The sequence below is a fragment of the Mus pahari genome, chromosome 9 (genome assembly GCF_900095145.1).
Source record: "Mus pahari chromosome 9, PAHARI_EIJ_v1.1, whole genome shotgun sequence".
Classification (NCBI taxonomy): Eukaryota; Metazoa; Chordata; class Mammalia; order Rodentia; family Muridae; genus Mus; species Mus pahari.
The window spans coordinates 89,986,124-90,000,864 of record NC_034598.1 but is presented as its reverse complement, the minus strand read 5'-3'; the positions used below and the strand labels follow the sequence as shown (position 1 = coordinate 90,000,864).

The window sequence follows — 14,741 nt, the reverse complement described above, 5'->3', positions numbered from 1 at the left end:
CCCTTCCCCTCTTCTCCTCTTCTTTTCTTTTCTGCCTGGAACTGCTGAAGAACTCCAGGATTTAGTCCATGTTTGATACCCCAGCACTGTTATTACAAGCACAAGAACCAGATCTGGATTTTAAAAACTGAAGTGACTCTGGGGCTGCACTTGGGTCTTCATGCTTACAAGGTAAGCATCTTTCAGACTGAGAGATCTCCTCAGGTCCTCTATCTTTGAAAAGTTTGTTGTTTTGTTTTTGTTTTTGTTTTTGTTTTTAAATATAAGGGTGTTTTGCCCACATGGATGTGATTTGAATATGTTTGGCCTACGGAGTGGCACTATTTGGAGGTGTGGTCTTGGAGTAGGTGTGTCTCTGTGGGCATGGGTTTAAGACCCTCATGCCAGCTGCCTGAAAGCCAGTATTCTGCTAGCAGCCTTTAGATGAAGATGTAGAATTCTTAGCTCCTCCTGCACCATGCGTGTCTGGATGCTGCCATGTTCCTGCCTTGATGATAATGGACTGAACCTCTGTACCTGTAAGTCAGCCCCAATTAAATATTGTCCTTATAAGATTTGCCTTGTCTGTTCACAGCAGTAAAATCCTAAGATAGATGCATATGTACCACATGCATACCTGGCATCCATGGAGATCACAAGAGGGCATTTGGAACCCCTGGAACTGGAGTCACAGATGGTTAGGAACCTCTAGGTAGGGGAAGTTGCAAATAGAATCCCAGTCCTCAAGAAGAGCAGGCAGAGCTGCCTCCTCTGCAGTCTTTCATAGCTATCTTTCATACACTCACTCAGTCCCCAGTTTTAACTCCTCATTTTAGAGTTTATTTGTATCACCTTTAACGTAATTTGTAAATGCTTGAGGGACATGTCTTTTTAAAGGGAATATCCTCTTTAAAATTAAAATAGCTGTCCTTTACCTAATGCTAAATGCATGGGAAATATGAAAAAAGACTCCATGTTCTGGTTAGATTTATCCTAGTTACAAGAAACACAGGCTACACTTCCTTAAATAACAAGGAAGATTTAAAAAAAAAAAAGAATCTGGACAAAGTTCAGTAATCCACATGATGGCATACTCATTTCAGCATCTTTTTCTAGTTTAAATCAAGCTTACCAAAGTATCACTTATGAATTAAAATTATTTGTTGGCATAGTTTTGACAGATACATACATTGTATAGTCATATCACAATTAAACAGAATAGTTCCACTGCCTCCCTCAAATCTTTCATGCCCTTTAGTGAACAGTCCCTCCTTCCTAGCCAACAAATGTTTTCTATGATTTCCACCTTCTCAGCAATATCATAGAGTATACATGGACTCATACTGTACATATGCTTTTTAGTCTTGAGTCTTTCACTGAGACTGGTATCTATTCATTTTGTATAGTTTGTCCACAGTAGATTCCACTGAGCATATGTGACAACATTTGTTTATATATTCACTAATTCAAGGGCACTTAAAGTGCTTCTAGTTTTAGGTTGTTATAAAATATGTCATTGTTTTTAGATATATGTTTATCTGCTCAGGTTGATATCTAGTTGTATATCTGGGTCATAATGTAAGTATACTATTAATCTCATAAGTAACTAAACTCTCAAGCCATTTCCCCAAACCTTTGTTTAATTCTGCATTTCTATTAAGTGTTTTGGTTGCTCTCCACTAATGGCATTTGTACTTAAAAACAAAAACAAAAACAAAAACAAAAAACAAGTAGATTTTTATTGAAGGTATGTATGTATGCATGTATGCACCAACACATGTAGAGGCCACAGATCTAATTCTGGCATCTTCTTGGGTTTCTCTTCACTGATTAGCTGGGCCAATCTGCCCCAGCAATCTGCCTGTCCCGGAGATACCAGCCTTGGGGTCACAGAAGCACACCGACAGCTTTTTACAGAGGTTCTGGGGATCTGACCTCAGGTCCTCATGTTTGCATGACAAGCAAATATCAGATGAGCCATCTCGTCAACCCTTCATTGCGGCTTTGATTTTCATCTCCCTGATGATCATGATGTGGAGCATCTTTCCATACATTTACTTGCCACCAATGTATCTTCTGTAATTATTGCTGACTCAATTCAATACTCATTTTAAAATTGTTTTGCTTTAAGGGGTAAGAATTTTTCATATGCTTTGGATATAACTTTAATGTCTTGGAAATATTTTCTCCTAGTTGGCTACTCATGTTTTCATTTTCTTAGCAGTACCATGTTAAGATCAGTTTGTGTGTATGTGTGGGTTTTGAATTTAGAGGGCCTGGAGACAGCCTGTTGGTAAACTGTTTTTCAAGAGGAGGACCTGAGTTCAATTCCTAGAACCTATGAACAAATTCTGGAACTGGGTGCACATCCTTGTAACCCTAGTACTGGAGAGGTAGCCTTACTGATAGACTTGCTACCTAACCAGACTACCCTTATTTGGTAAGTTCCAAGTCAGTGATCAATCATGCCTTAAGGAACAAGGTAAATGGTACTTGAGGAATGACACTAGAGTTTCATCTCTGGCTTCTACATCCACTAACATCTGTCCTATATCTTTAGGTGTTACCCCTTTCCACAATGTCAAATATACATGTACATACATGCACCCACACATATTAACATGTGCACACACAAATACATTTTTAACTTTTATGGATTATGTGTCATTTTCTGAAATGTAGCTGCCTAACTGAAGATCAGCTAGATTTTTTTTCTTAGTTTTATAATTTTACATTTAGACTTATGGTCTACTCTTAAGTTGTTGTACATGGTGCAAGCTTTGAGTTGATGGGTTGAAGTATTTTCCTCTTTGAAATGATATCCTGGGCTCAAGATGTGGTTCAGTGACTGATTGCCTTGATCCCTAGCACCTAGAAAAAATTCTTTTCAATGATTTCAAACTCGTGTTTCTCTTTATCTCTTGTTGAAACATTTTTTTGCTATATAGCTCAGGTTGCCTTGAACTTTTCCCTTTTGGAGGTACTCAGGAAGAGACACTGTAGGTGTAACCTAGGATCTTATACATGCTAGGATGTGCTATACCACTGAGATGTTTCTCAGTCATTTTTCAAAATAGAGTCTAAATTGACCAGGATAGACTTGAATTCTATATATACCAGGTAGGCCTTCAACCTACCTTCTGCCTCAGCCTTCTGGGTTGTTGGGATAGGGCTGAGCTGCTAGACTCTTTTAATGGTCTTCATTTAACAGCCACTGTACATATAATCCATGAAAATGAAACAACCTAACTTTGTCCTGACAATCTGATGGCTGCAGATGGGTGCTATTTATTTTCTTTATAAGAAAGGGCTAAGGATTGTTATGGGGTTTCTGGGTTCTTGTCTTCTTTAAGAATTTAACACAAAACAAGTTTCAGCATAAGATTATCTATCAAAGCAAAGCATATAGTCCCAAAATAGTTTCTGGGGATTGGTTTAAACGCTTTGAATTAATCTGGCCCCCAAAATCAGGAATCTGCATGTCCAAATTCTGAAGGTCCTTATCACCATTTGGTTTAAGAGCCAATGCCTGGGGCAGGTAGACTGATGTGGGACCTTTAGATTTGCACAGGGTTGGAACTGGAGGAAGGGGAGAATTGCCATGATTCAGAGGGAGATCGATCCAATTTCAAGCTGCAGGAGGAAAATCATCCAAAATGTAGGTGAGAAGGAATGCAGCCCCTGGAAGGACTGCACAGAACCCTCTTGGTCAGCAAAGACAAGGGGGCTGCCCAGAAGGTAATAAGGCAGCAAAGATAAAACACAGACTTGGACGGCATTGAGCCAGAAGTACTGGAGGGAAATGTATGCTAGCCAGGTGGAGGATTAGAACTACCCAGGCTTTGAGCAAGTCAAGGCATATTCAAATTGGTGTATTGGTGTGTGTGTGTGTGTGTGTGTGTGTGTGTGTGTGTGTGTGTGTGTGTGCATTTCATTCTCAAATCCAGATAGCTCCTGGGTGGTACACACACTTGACCCAAGGGAGCCAAAGCAGTATAGCCAAAATTACTATTACAGATAGTTTAGTGAGATGTTCCCAATAGGGACAGGTTTTTGGATTTTTTTTAAATTAATTTATTTATTATATGTAAGTACACTGTAGCTGTCTTCAGACGCTCCAGAAGAGGGTGTCAGATCTTGTTACGGATGGTTATGAGCTACCATGTGGTTGCTGGGATTTGAACTCCGGACCGTTGGAAGAGCAGTCGGGTGCTCTTACCCACTGAGCCATCTCGCCAGCCCTGGTTTTGGATTTTGAGGAGACATTTATATATCTTTATGAGGTGGGTATCATATCAATGGGCTAAGTTGTAATGGTTAGTGCTAGAATCTAGAATACCCTTGGGTATGGATAAGGGATTCTTTTATATTAATTCATGTAGAAAGGTCAATTTTAATTATGACTAGGGTCACTCTCTGGGCAGGAGTTCCTAGACTACGTAAAACAGAGAAAGCAAAGCTTATTAGCACTGTTTATTTTCTGCTTTCCAACTGAGAATGATTTGACTAGCTACTTCAAGCTTTTCCTGCCTTAACCTCCTTGACACAATGTACCCCTGACTGTTAGAATAAGCTTTCTCTCCTTCAAGTTGCTTTTGTCAATTTTATGTCACAGCAATAGGGCAAGAATGTAAGACATAAGGTGACTTTCTCTGCAAAATTATGCCCAACAGGATCTCCTTGTGGAGTGTTTCTTTCCATGATCCTCTAGAATAGTGGTTCTTAATCTTCCTAACATCTTTAGTATAGCTCCTCATGTTGTGGTGACCCTCAGGCATAGAATCATTTTTGTTGCTACCTCATGAATGTAATTTTACTGTTACAAAATATCATATAAATATTTCTTTCTGGAGGTTATAGGTGAAAAATGGGTCATTTGACCCATAGTTTGAGAAGTCTAGAGAAGGTCACAAGAGTTGGGTGGGGTAGTAGTGCCCAAAAGTGGGTCTATGATGCAGCACCTCAGTCTCTGATATTGCAGGAACAATCTATTTGCAACTCAAAAGACATATAACCACAGAAAGTCAACGTTAGGAGACATAGCTGCCAGGAGCTAGCTCTGTTTTCTTGGTTACCTTCTCTTTGAGAGTTTTTGAGGTTAATAATTGATCTATGTCTGTCAGTTAAGACATTTGTTTTTTGATAGCAACCTTAAAACATTAAAATAGAAGCTTCAGGATGAAAGCTGAGGCTGTTCTTTTCCCTTTCTTTTGATGCTGCTTTTTGTAAGGCTACACTGAAATGTTAACTAACAGCTACTGACAAAAAGTGTCATAGGCACCTATAACCACTCCTGTAAGAACATGACAGGTACTCTCACTGTGACATCCCTTCAACATTGTCTCATTACGTATGTACTGTCACAACAGAGAATACAGTTGCTGGGTAGTCCTGCACTTCCGGGAAGTAGGAGGTGGTAACTAAGGATCATTTCTGAAGGATTGTAGCCAACCCATTTCCCCAGAGATCCAGCTAGCCTCTTAAGAAAAAGTCCTAAAATCATAAGGAACTTTGCAGTTTTCTTGAATATATGCACCGAGGGCAGACAACAGTTACAAGGGATTCAACTTGTCTTAACTTCGAAATGTCATATTAATGATGATGGCTTTGCATTTCTTGGCCACCCATTCAGTTTGTCACTTTTACAGGATGAATCTCTAAACTGCATGGATGTCTGAGGATACTCAGATATTGTCATGCAATTTCAAACTCAAACTATTTCACTATTAAACAAAAATATCATTAATTTACAGAAGTATAGGAGGATTAGTTTTGTAAGCTTCTAGAAGTAGTTATTGTTAAGATGCTCTGAAACAATCTTGTTTTCTTAGCTCAGCTTATTATTTTCAAACTGTCTTCCATGTTTTAAAATAGGAGCACCCATGCTTCTTGCTTACATTATGTGATACATGGTTAGCACTTGTGATTTATAAGAAACATGCAGTAGCCCGCCGGGCGTGGTGGCGCACGCCTTTAATCCCAGCACTTGGGAGGCAGAGGCAGGCGGATTTCTGAGTTTGAGGCCAGCCTAGTCTACAAAGTGAGTTCCAGGACAGCCAGGGCTACACAGAGAAACCCTCTCTTGAAAAACAAACAACAACAACAAAAGAAACATCATGCAGAAGAAAATAATCCATATTGATCAACCTAATGTTAGTATGTAGAAAAGGTCAGCTGAGAATTATAGCTAAGTTCAAAATGTTTATTTTCTGGAACATCTCGGTGGAAGGTTTATTGGCTATGTTTCTCACTTACATCATGTGGCTATAAGGTTAGCATTTTTCTGATCTACGTAGTAGAATCAATCTAACTTGTTTTTCCATTGCAACAACAGAGAAATTATTTTTTTGCTGCAAGGTTGTTGAATCCTAATACAATCACTGTTGTGTTCTTAGCTGAATAATACTATAAAGTTTCAGAAAAGACAGAGGAGCAGCTTCATAGAGGTGAAAGCCCACTTATCCCCTATGGTTGGCGTAGCACAGAGACAGCAAGGGCAAAAAACATGGTTCAAATGCTATTTTACAGGATAGGAGCCCTTGTCAAGTTACAGATTTTTGGCACAGTCTGGACAGTACACCTGCTCATCATGAAACACAAAGTGCTTATTGGCTAGATTTACAGAACAGGTTTTGCAGTTGAAGCAGTAGTCATGCCAGGAATTCTGCTCATGGGCCACCACATTGGCGCCTTTACCAAACCCGGTGATGGGGTTCTTGCACCCAGCACACTTCTTGGCTATACAGTTCTTGTAGCAATCCACGCAAAAATACTGGTCATCCACAGCAGTGAAACGCTGTCCACTAAGTTCCTTAGAGCAGGAAACACATACAAAGCACTCACTATGCCAGGGCTGATCCTGGTAACTGATTCCTCCAGATGTGATGGGCTTTTTGCATTTCATACAATACTTGGTAAACAAGGCATCATAACAAGCCACACAGTAGAATCCCTCATCTTTAGGGAAGAAATTTTTGGTTCCAATGATTTCCTTGCAGTTGGTGCAGACAAAGCAGTTTTTATGCCAGATAGTACCTTTGTATTCCACATTATGGTCTCCTTCCTCAATATCTTTGAGGCACCCTGTGCACTTGGGGAAGGTGTCTCGAGTGGCACACTTGTTGCACAGGATCTTCTTGTCCCAGGCAACGAAGGTCTCAGTAGCCAAGGGTTGAGAACACTTGGAACATCGAAAGCAGGTGTTGTGCCAGAATTGCTCCTTATAACACACCTCCTTGGAATCTGCACCTATGGGCTTTTGGCATTCCTGACAGATGTTGGCACAATGTGAGTCAAAACATGTCACGCAGTAGTTGGCTCCATCCTTCTGCACATACTTTTTACCTTGCAAGGATTCCTTGCAATGGTGGCATTTGAACTCAGACATGTTACCTTATATGGAGCGACCTTACACTGGATGTTCAGAGAACAGGATGTGTTTGGGATGAGTTGGATACAGTTGAGAACAGCTATCAGTTGTTGCCTGGAGATGCTTGCTCATACATAGCAGTGTAGGCTGTCTGCTGGGTGATGGATATGAAGCTTGTAGTCTGGGATTATTAGGCTGTACAAACAGGAAGATGTTGTGGGCTGTTTTCTAGGACCACTCTTCCTAGCTCCACAACTCATGTCTATCTTCTACCTAACAGCATGTTTTCCACTCCATAGAAATAGATGGTACAGAGAACACAGAAAGAATTGCTAACACACTTTTGCCAAAAATCACCAAGAATTTCTGCAAGCTGAACAAGCTGTGATTATCACTCATTGAAGAAATGGAGAACACAAATCACAGTGAATCACATGGCATCTCAGCAATAGGATGTAAGGCAGGGCTATTAGGATTTAGGATTGTGTTAGATGTTTTGATGGAGAGTTTAAGGAAGTAGAAACTTCTTGCCTTACTTTCGTGATGAAGCAGGAGTGACTGATTGTATGATTTGTTATCTTCATAAGTTTTACCTATAAAGAGGAAAGGCTAGAATGAGTAAAACTAACTGGTGAAGAAGCAATAGCCACTTACTAGTTGTCATTTTCATTTTTGTGTATTCTATTTGGTGACCTAGATTATATTCATGATCTTGTTCGTGTTCACATATTAAAAAGTAGGCCTCATGCTGTTTGGCTTAACTGGAAAATACCAAGGCCTAGGTATGTTCTAGCAATGTCACAGCCTCCTGGTAATCAGCAATAGACCATTTGCCAGATTTTAGGGACTGCTTTTCTCACTTACAATATAGTGGTTTGAGTGCAGTGGCTTTGCCTTAAGCACAGAACTTAGAAAGATCAAGAGTTTGAGGCCAGCTCGGATTAGACAGCGAATTCAAGATCACCCTGGCTTATACAGAGAGAGTTCATCTCAAATAGTATGATGGTTTAGAACTTGGACTGTGGTCATAAAATTGGACTACAGAATTTTATCTTCAACAGTTGTGAGGTTGGCCAAATTATCTAACTTATCTGCCTCATTTCTTTCCATGAATATAGAATAGAATGTTTGCCTCATTATTGAAAGAAATGACACAGACTAACAGCGGTGTCAAATTATATGTTAAAAAAGGTAGTAAGTCAAGGAAAGCCTAAACAGTTTAAGTAATTATGCCAGGAAACCAGTAAGAATGTGAAAATACAAAAGTATTATAACTTACATTGATGGTAACCTATGCAAAGCTTCTGATCATTTAGTTCATTTCTAATACCAGAAGTATATAGCAAAGTGAGCATAAAAAGGTGTTGCCCTTACACTAATTCATCATATAAAGTCCAATAGAAATACTGTAAAGATGATGACAACTCCACAAAGGAATTATTTATGCAAAGAACTGGATCAACTTCCTACACTGAGCAGAAGGTTGGACCCCTCCTTCAGCTTCAGTGCTACAGCATATAATTTATGTTTTGCTTTCACAATTCTGTCTTCTGTCTTGATACTTTCTGGTTTTAACATTTTGAACTACCTCAGTCTGTTAGGCAATGTCACTTCTAATTACTCCAGCGTATCAATAAGGTAACTAATTTTCTGAATGTAACCAATTAGAGAAAAACTGAGGCACTTAAGAAACTAGAATTAACTTTTGTTTTAGGTGATGGAGGTACAGTTTAGGGCATGCTAGGCAAGTGCTCTAAACTGAGTCATAACCTCAGCTATTTATAATGTATTATAAGAAAGTTTTGACTTAAGTTACTGCATTAAGAATTCATTATTCGAAGACATTTAAACATATTATATAGAAATAAAGATATTACAGTATTAGAATAAAGAACTACAATGGAGGTCAGTCTATAAAATAAATAGGGCCTGATTTCATTGAGGTTCCTTCTGGTTGCATCAGGCTATCTGAAATCAAGATAGAAACAATTCAACCAAGATCTACATACTTATTTTCATATAGACAAGAGTGGCTTAGAATTGAATGGGATGTTGTTCTTTTTAAAAAGAAGATGGCATCAGATAGTTGTGAGCTGACATGTGGGTGTGGGGAACTAAACTCAGGACCTTCACAAGAGCAGTGAATGCTCTTAACCACTGGGACCTCTCTCCAATCCCTGGTTCCATTATTATAGGTAAGGAAACTGAGACAGCAAGAAATGACTGGGGTCAGATCTAGAAGAAATACTGGACTACCTGTACTTATAGTTTCAGAAGGAGCCAAAAGCTCCCCAGTACGGTCATTGGTTTATGAAACAGAATACACCACTGCTTTGAATTGTAGCCTTAATTACTAGCAAAACTGTAAGTCAATTTGGAAAGAAAGTTATAAAGTTCTGCATGTTGTAATTTTGCCCAGAGTTCAATCTTGAAATCACCAATTAAAATCCTATTAAGAATTCAGGAGTCTGTGACAATAAAAGATTGGTACTCAGTGAATACCACAATTCAAACTCATCCATCTCATAGTAAAGTGATAAGATTAGCATTCTTTTTTAGTTCTGTAAAACAAGATTATCATAATTTCAGTACAGTGATCTGAATGGACTTAATTCATTGATTTGATAACGGTTAAGCCCTAGTTCATTCTATTTAAGAACTGAAGCAAGGTTAGCTCCCTCTCGGGATTTGTTGTTGTTGTAGCTGGTAGCATCCCTTTTCTGATACTTGTCAATGCTTACTATCCAGTTACACCACGCTGATTACTTTCATTTAAAAATTGAGGTCCCCTGCCTTGTGTATGTTTCCGCTTGGTAACTAGGTAGCGAAAAGAAAAATCTCACATTTTTGGTATAATCCCTTTACACCCACAGTCTCTCTTCTTATCTTTTCCAAAAGCTTGGGGTGGGGGTGGGGTTATTGTCATCTTTATCTTAAAGATGTTGAGAGTCAAGGAGAAGCTAATAGCAATTATCTAGTCAGGTAGCCATTGTGTCACTTCTCTGCTTCTTCCCCACAGCCTTCCTAGGCAGCTATCACAAACCCCCTTGGGAGCTCACTGTCCTGTTTTCCCACCTGAAGCAGAGGCAAGGCTGAACTCAAGAGGACTTCCCACACAGCATCCTCTTAGGCTGCTCAGTCTTTACAGGACCCCACCAGGAACCCTCCCACCCCCACCCCAAGGCTGGCAAGAACGTGGAGGGGCCGAGGACCTGACGAAGCCCTAGTTAGGACAGGACAGTTTCCCTCCTTCTCCATTTCTCACATCGATGAACCAACCTTCTTTCGTTACCAACCCTCAAGGCCCCCTGAAAGGCCTGGGCATCCGCGGTGTGATGAGGGCGAACCTGACAGAGTTTTACGCTCAAGGGCTCCAGGCGGAGGAAAGCACAACAGAAAAGCCCACACGAATTAGCAAGGCCTCGCCTCACCCTAGCACTCGGTGACACAGGCTCGCAGAGCGACCCTGGGGAGAACGGCTGACAGAAGGCCCTGCCCGTCACTCCCTCAGGGCAGCAGCTAAAGGGTGAAGCCCCTGGGCGAAGGAGAGGGAGACACCGGCGACCATGCCGCCCTCCTCAGGGGAGAAGTTCTAAATCCCCATAACCGTTAGTTCCCTCGAGCCCGCAGAGCGGCTGAAGACTCGGGCGAGGCCGGAGGCGCGCGCGCCTCGCCGGGGCAGCGCCCCCTCGCCCGCTCTGATTGGGTGCCGGGGCGGAGGGGGCGGGGAGACCCCTCCGGAGGAGGCGCGCGCGCAGGCGGGCCGGGGGCTGCTGGGAGGGCTGCGCGCGCCGAGCGACCGGTGGGCGCGGGGGGAGGGGAGGGGAGGAGGGGAGGGGGGGGTGGCCGGGGGCGCGAGCGCGCGTGCGCGTCGGAACCCGAGGCCTGGGAGGAGGCGGGAGCTCCGGAGGCTGCGGAGGGGGCGGGTCGCGTCAGGCGCCACGTCCGCAGCCAGAGGCCGCCGCTGCCGCCGCCGCCGCCTCGCACCGAGAGTCTTCCGACTTCCGAGCCCGAGGAGAGCATCTGAGTCGCGGAGCCGCCCCGGGCCGCGTCAGGGCCTCTGCTGTCCCGGCCGCTTCTGCTGTCCTCGGTGCCACCGCTCCCTCCGTCCGGCCCCAGCTCCCGGCCTCGATCCCGCGGTGAGTGAGTGTGTCCCGTGGCTGGGGCGGGGGCGGGGGCGGGGGGGGTGTCGCCGGCCTCAGTGGCCGCACTCCGGGCCCTTTCCCGTTAGCCTCATCTGCACCTCACCTGCCCGACCCTGGGGCCTGGCCGCTCCCGCCTGGCCCTTTGGGGATGGGGGAGAGACACTGAACGGGAGGGGGATGGGCGGGAGTCGTTGGGGGGCGTACGGAGGTGTGGGGTTACCCCAGTGGGTCCACGAGTTCGCGGACGCGGTGTCTGCAGTTGAGGGGGGTCGCTCTGGAAGCCTGGGTCTGACTTCTTGCCTTGAGTGTCAGGCTGGTGCGGAGGAGGAGAGGGGGCATCCGAGGAGGAGCCCAGCTTCCTTGCCCCACTTAACTTCTGACCTGTTGATAAACGGTCCCGGTGGGTTCAAGTACACAGGGCTTGGCTCCAAGCGGAGATTCCCGCGGCTCTTCCTAAATCGGGAACTCCACTCCCACGCCTGTTCTAAGCCCGCAGGTGTGGGAATGAAGCGGGGCGCTGGCAGTGTCATGGAGCGACTTGGGGTGGGGGGCAGTCCTGGAGCAGCCCCCAGTGCAGTCACTACCGACCCCAGGCTCAATCCAAACCCGAGCCTGCCATGCACAAACAGCATCTATACTAGCCGCGGAGCTGCCACACGGGATCAAGTGGGATCGTCTCTCTTAAGCCCGTCTTATATTGGAATTCCGCAGGAGCTAGGGTGTGCTGGGCGGACAACGAAGGGGCGGAGGAAGGAGGTGTCCAAGTCAGCACCAGCCTCTAGGGTCATTTTCTGCCTCTCCTGCCACGTCACTCCTCTGCTAAGGAAAAAAAAAAAAAAAAAAAAAAATTTCCGAGAGAGCAAGGCGGAAGGGTGTATGTGAGTAAGGGGTGGGATCTGGAACTTTTGGGATTGCATTTGAAATGTAAATAAAGAAAATAATAATAATAAAAAAAAAAAAAAAAAAAAAAAAGACTTGCTTGTGCCTAAAGGCTAAAGGTGGATCAATGAGGGGGAGCTAGGGCTGCAGGGAAGAGTTAGAAACACTTAGACTAGGAAGCGAAATCTTACTTGATTGTGTCTTTTGTATCTTGTGAACGCTGCTAATCCAAAAGGAAACATTGTGGGTATTTGTATCTGCTATTGCTTAGTGCTTAAAACTTCTAATTGTTGCCGCTCAAGGGCTATCACACTAACAGCTAAGTATGTTTCCATTCTTGCTTTAGCAACGCTTAATACACATCTGCTTTCATTTTTCACTTTCATTTTTTTTTGTATAGCACTTATACCAGAAACTAAGTTCAATGAAAACATCATTTGAAAAGTTTAAGTGAGATATATATATATATATATATATATATATATATATATATATATTTATTTATTCAGGGAAAATCTTGACTTTCCTGTTTCAGTCCTTGAGCCTTTGCCCTTTTCCTACATTCTGATGATATTGTACCAGATTACATATCATTAAGAGTTCGGTCTTTATGTTCATTCATTGTCTCAACAAGATCTGGCACAAAGTAGGAATGGCAGCATCTACTGAACAAATTAAGTGTATTTTAGTGAGGGTGACAGAGGTAGTGGTTTTCTTGCTTGGCAGAATATTTTAATCCTATTTCATGTTTCTTTAAGAAAAATTCTTAAAACTATTTGACACTCTCAATTATTTGTCATTTTGTGTGGGATTTTTGTTTGTTTGTTTGTTTGTTTTGTTTTTTTCAAGACAGGGTTTCTCTGTGTAGCCCTGGCTGTCCTGGAACTCACTCTGTAGACCAGGCTGGCCTCAAACTCAGAAGTCCACCTGCCTCTGCCTCCCAAGTGCTGTGATCAAAGGTGTGTGCCACCACTGCCTGGCTGTGTGAGATTTTTAAACTTTCATTGATAAATTTTTCTTCATTGCCAAACTCAGTGCTTTTCCTGTAGTCTATTTGCTGTTAATTTAGTTGGCAGGAGCCACCTTTTATACAAGTAGTGATTAGCATTGTTAGCTACAGAAGCATAAAACCCAGCAAGGTGATGTCTTGCAGTACATTGTTTGCTAGTGTATGTGTAGTTTTGAAATTCCTCAAAGTTAGTTGGCAAAGGAATGAAGACATGCCATTTTCCATGTAGCCCACGCAGAAGAATTCCCTCCCTTCTTCTTAGATTCTCATTCTAGAGCCTAGGCTGGCCTAGACCTCCTAAATCTTGCTGTAGCTTCCTGAGAGCTGAGATTATGGGTGTGAGCCACCATGCCTAGCTTAGGCTTTTTCTTGTACAAGAAGCCTGTTACTTGTGTAACAAATGTTTAAAGTGACTTTGAAGGTAAAGTGTTGCACACTGTATTTTGTAGTTTAGCTTTTTACTATTAACTTACTTGACTTTAGAGAGGTTATACTCCGAGACTTTTTTAAAAATATATTTTTAGATCTTGTTTTCTTTGTGACCCCAAATTAAATTTGTATTTAAAATGTTACTGAAACTCACAAATGACATTTCTTCATCAGTGATTTCATTAAAAAAAAAAAAAAACCCACACGTGTAACAGAAGGAAAGGTTCCCAACAGGTGTTTGGTTGCTTGTTTCTATTATTGGAGTAAATTACCCTCTAGGGAATAGTGGTATTGATATTTGCTCAATATATTTGCCAGCTGCTGTATTATTTTGTACTAGATAAAGATTATTCCTTTCCCATTATTTGCTATCATGTTATACAGTCTATAGTAAAGAAGTCTTTTATTGTTGATATTATAATAGTTTACCCATGCCAGGACCAAAAGATTGAACTGATTATGTTTATAAAATAAATTTAGTCCTTTGCTTTAATCTAAAGGCTGTTGTCATCATTGCCTTCTTTGTGAAAGCTTTTTTTTTAAACTAGAAACTTGTATGCATCATGAGCTCCTAAAAAAACAGATAATATATTAATATATTTTGCTTCTTAAGGTATGATCAAAGTAATTGCTTGAAAAGTGTATTCCCACTTTAAAAAGTTTAGGATAGAGCAGTACCTGTACTGTCTAAATGCATAACAATATTCAGTTTCGTAGGGTTCACATGTATGTTAAATCAATGACTCAGTGAGTTTAGAACAGATGGATTGTATAGAAAATAATTTTGGGGGCTGGAGAGGTGGCTCAGTGGTTAAGAGAACTGGCTGCTCTTCTAGAGGACTGGGGGTTCAACTCCCAGCACCCACACAGAGCCTCACAATCACATGGTGCACACACATACATTTGTTTTTGTTTGTTTGTTTGTTTGTTT

General features: G+C 42.1%; 1 protein-coding gene and 1 pseudogene across 3 annotated transcripts in view; one reads left to right on the top strand and one right to left on the bottom strand.

Moving 5' to 3' along the window:
• Nucleotides 1–6,162: 6,162 nt before the first annotated feature.
• On the bottom strand, nucleotides 6,163–10,980 carry LOC110326935 (annotated as a pseudogene). 2 transcript variants are annotated; one of them, XR_002380798.1, is made up of 2 exons: nucleotides 10,780–10,974; nucleotides 6,163–7,941 (listed from the first exon to the last, which is right to left on the bottom strand). The product of XR_002380798.1 is annotated as a four and a half LIM domains protein 1 pseudogene, transcript variant X1 (transcript). The 2 variants fall into 2 exon arrangements; XR_002380799.1 differs by having other exon boundaries at nucleotides 6,484–7,941; nucleotides 10,628–10,980.
• A 265-nt stretch (nucleotides 10,981–11,245) lies between these two features.
• Tmem263 (transmembrane protein 263) overlaps nucleotides 11,246–14,741 on the top strand; it is a 13,726-nt gene continuing 10,230 nt past the window's right edge. Inside the window, exon 1 of the mRNA XM_021205465.2 lies at nucleotides 11,246–11,487. The gene's annotated coding sequence lies outside the window, so the exon portion shown is untranslated. The remainder of the gene's footprint in view (nucleotides 11,488–14,741) is intronic.